We start from the raw sequence: 4,007 nt of genomic DNA, 5'->3' as shown, positions 1-4,007 counted from the left end.
CAGCTGCGATCCCCTAGGTGATGCAGACACCGTTAGGCTGTTGAATGTGCATGCGTACTCCCTCCCTCTCCTGCTTCTGTGCGGCCCCGGGCACCGGCAACCCATGCTACACCACTGGGAGGGAGGGCTCCCTTATTATCCCTGTAGTGCAATAAGGGGCTGAGGAAGAGAGAGAACAACTTATTATAGAAGACCAACTACTGGGCTAATGACAGTGGCAAGTTTTAAACTAGGGTCCATCTTGGGAAGTGTTTGCAAGTTTATAAATGATCCACAGAGACTGGGTTAGAAGGAACAAACTTTATTTAGAAGTGTGCTACTGGGAGTAAAACTGAGACTAGCCAGATACCCCTTAGCTTGCTTTCCTTGCTGGTCTCACCCAGAACTGAAGGTGTGTATGCAAGACTCACAAACAGGAGCAGGGGCTGGGCAGCCTGCCTGTAATTTGTAGCGGAGTACCCAATAAGTGATGGTGGAATGCAGACAGGAGAGCATCTGCAAGGATTTTTCCATGGGGGTTAGGTGGGGCAAAGTAAACAAACAGGCAGACATGCAGACATTGACATCAGAGAACAGGTCTACCTTTTCTGAGAGATCTGGTGCTTGCAGAGCGTTATTTTGCCATATAGATCAGGTTCTAGTAAACTTACGGTGTGTGTTTAAAAGAAAGCCAGGGCTTATGGTTCATCGGGGTAAGAAGAGGCAACTGCCCCCCTGTGCTTGTCCATGAGGACAGACCCCAGAACAGGAAGGGGTTAGTGGATAAGGTACCTTATGTAGATTTCGAAGGCCACCCATGAAGCAGATCTTTCTAGTCTGAATTCCAATTCCTTGAGACCCTTGTGAATCACCCTGTTGAGTTTGAAGCGGCCAGGAAGCTGTAGGAACTTGGACTTAAATTAATGGGGGAAAGCTGATGAATGGAAGAGGCTGTCAGTCTCCAAAGGAAATGCTTCTGTTCAGGAAGTGGAGTGAACATGAAGGAGTACCTGGCCTGTGTGTACTTAAAACTCTGGTGCACAGGAAGTTAGAGGGGCTTTGATGGGGCGCCAGTTGTGGGCCTTTTGTAACAGAGATTAATGTCCTGTATGAACTGACTGGCTTTACTATATTACAGGTCATCAAAGGAAGCAATAGAAAGATAGGATCACACGGTAAGGCTTGGAAGTGGAAACTGTTGGAAACATTTCATTAACAAAAAAGGAAACGAAAAGGCTACCAGTATTTTCCAGTAAATCTTTTAAATATGCATGAAGCACACATGGACTCTTTTTAATTAGATAACCTCTAGATTGGCGTTTTTAAGATGCAAATGCTCTTGATGTTTTTAAGGTACTTGAATGCTGTTCTGCAAAAACAAACAAACAAAAAACCTCTATTAATTTTAGAATCCACTGGTTTGTAACCCAGAACCTGCCTTTGTGCAGCAAGCAGCTAGAACTATTTCCAGGTAAACAGTGCAGGCTGGCAACAGATTCCTTAAAGGAAAACAGGCACTACACCAATTTAAAACTTGCTTAAATTTCATTATCAAACTATCCCATTTAAGACAGTAGGCTCATGGCTTGATCTAGGCAGAGGGGACGATAGTTGCATTGTACACAAAATATGCTAAGGTTTTGTTTGTTTTTTTTACTGGCAATGCTTTGGCAAGTTTTCAAGTTACACAGAACAGTTTATCAAGGGCCGGTGTTCTGAATAACTATCAGGTGTACAATCTTGGTTAGCAAATGGTTTTCATGGAGGGAGCAGTATTAATGTAAAGGAAATGGATGGGGAATTGGTCTAGTTCTCACTTAAAGAAACCGTGGCCCTTCTTTCTTGTTAGACTGTAACTACAGCTCCCATCATCCGTGGCTATAGGACCTGCTGGCTGGGGCTAATCGGAGATGGAGTCCAACAACATTTGGAGGGGCACAGGTGTCCCCTCCTTGCCATAAGTGAACTGCTTAACAAGTTCTGTTGCTACAGACACTGTTTCCTTCAGACCTTCGGACCATTTTTCACTTTTAAGATATAATAATAATAATAATAATAATAATAATAATAATAATTTATTTATACCCTGCCCTCCCCAGCCAAGACCGGGCTCAGGGCAGCTAACACCAAGTATAAAAACAATTGATTAAAATACAACTTAAAAACAAGATTAAAGTACAAGAAGAAAATGCAGCCTCATTTTCAGAAACAGGAATGATAACAGGAAGGCTATGATGAGGCTCCTTTCAACATGCAACCAGAAGAAGCTCTTTATGCAGCGGCGGAAGCTTCTGAATAAGAGGTACCACTGCATTTAATCATTCTGTGCTGGTCCAGTTCTGGACACAGCCAAAAAGCTCTGGCTTGGTTCCATAGACTGAAAGTTAATCAAACTCACAGAATCATAGAATTGGAAGGGACCCTCAGAATCATCTACACCAGTGTTTTCCGAACTTAAGTCTCCAGCAGTTTTTGGACTACAATTCCCATCATCCCTGGCAATTGGTATTGCTAGCTAGGGACGTTGGGGAACACTGATGTAGTCCATCCCCCTGCAATGCAGGAATATGTAACTGTCCTATATGGGGATCGAACCTGCAACCTTGGCGTTATCAGCACCACGCTCTAACCAACTGCGCTATCTGGGCTGACCTACATCAAGAACAAGTGCACAATATACGTAAGTCATCATTCCTTAAGTCCCTTAAGTCCCACTGATAATATAGTCGGGATCCAAGCCTACGTATTCTGCAATTCCCATTGTTTTTGAGATAACAGAAGAGACACTAAGGGGAGGGGGTAACTTCCAAGCCCATGGGCTCTGATATGGTCAAAGATTACCCAGACAGCCAGAGAGGGATCTGAATACAAATGGTATACACTAGGCCCAGAGGATCCTTTCAGCAGCTCTAGTGGTTTGCAAGAAAAATGCTAATGCAACAGGCTTGTTCACATGAAACGTAATCGCAAACGGAAGTATCCCAAGCCAGGGTTGCAAAGGCTATCAGTGTGCATCGCACGGGTCAAACACTCATCAATAAAGAAGAAATATTTTCTGGGAAAAATCTGATCCCTGCGGACACCTTTGATTTACCGTCTCCTCTATCTGTGCTGTAAATTGATCTCTCGCCGACTTCCCATCTCCTCTCAAATGGAACCAGCTTCCGCCTGGGTGCTACGAGAGTCATTTACATTGACAAGTGTATCCAGCTCAGGAATCAGTGAATCTCTTTTCTCTCGCTCAACAAAACAGCTTTTGTGCCTTTAAAGCCTGGAGCAGTCTATGATTTCAGCAGGAGACATTCTGTCTAAAAGTCAGCTCTGCTTGGCTTTCTGAATGAGAGGAGTGGATTTGTCAAGACAGGAAGCACAGCGTTTCCTTTGTGCCTGGAAGTTGCCACTGCGTCAGGCGCGCTGTTGCATCCAGTGGCCTATTTTCCCCCCACCATGAATTATGTCACTTTAAAAATTAATGTCCTCATGCTGCTCAGCAGATTCCAAGTGTCTAAGCTGGTGAGCCAGATCTTTTTGTTATGACTATCGTGGGCAAAGAGATTGGCCCAGTTTCCTTTAATGGTTGGTAGCAGACCTCCTTACCAGCAGAGGTGCCAAATTGCGAGGAAGATGGGGGGGCAATGATGCGTGTGTGACATCACAATGCGATGCCAGGAGGAACCAGGGGGCGAAGCCGACCGCGGCGGCAGCGTGGCTTCAATGGCTGGTGGCTCCTCCTCTCTGGCGCTCGGCCTCCTTCTGCTGCCACCGCCAACGGCTAGGGGCTGCTTCCTTCTCCTTCCCTTCTGTGACAGGAGGAGGAGAAGGAGTCTTTAACATTGGGGTGCCAGTCCCCCCCAAATGATCGGGGGGCCCTAAAGAGCTGGGCCCCTAGGAATTGGCACTTTTGCTTGCCAGTCTGTAGCCACAGGGGGAACAGGAATATTCTATGCCCTTTCTATTTATTTTAATCTTTTATTCAGAGATATAAAGCAACATGTACAGACCACATTCCATCCCAAGAGGTATCCAAG

General features: G+C 45.3%; 1 long non-coding RNA gene across 1 annotated transcript; it reads right to left on the bottom strand.

Moving 5' to 3' along the window:
• Window positions 1-1,224: 1,224 nt before the first annotated feature.
• Window positions 1,225-3,753, bottom strand: LOC310687261. The gene is made up of 2 exons (XR_014516343.1): window positions 3,074-3,753; window positions 1,225-1,348 (listed from the first exon to the last, which is right to left on the bottom strand). It is a non-coding gene; the product is annotated as an uncharacterized lncRNA (long non-coding RNA).
• Between the last annotated feature and the right edge of the window lie 254 nt (window positions 3,754-4,007).

This window comes from Podarcis liolepis (genome assembly GCF_965112155.1).
Source record: "Podarcis liolepis genome assembly, chromosome: 10".
Taxonomy (NCBI): domain Eukaryota; kingdom Metazoa; phylum Chordata; class Lepidosauria; order Squamata; family Lacertidae; genus Podarcis; species Podarcis liolepis.
Note: the sequence above shows the minus strand (reverse complement) of the source record. Positions and strands in the feature narration are given on the sequence as shown.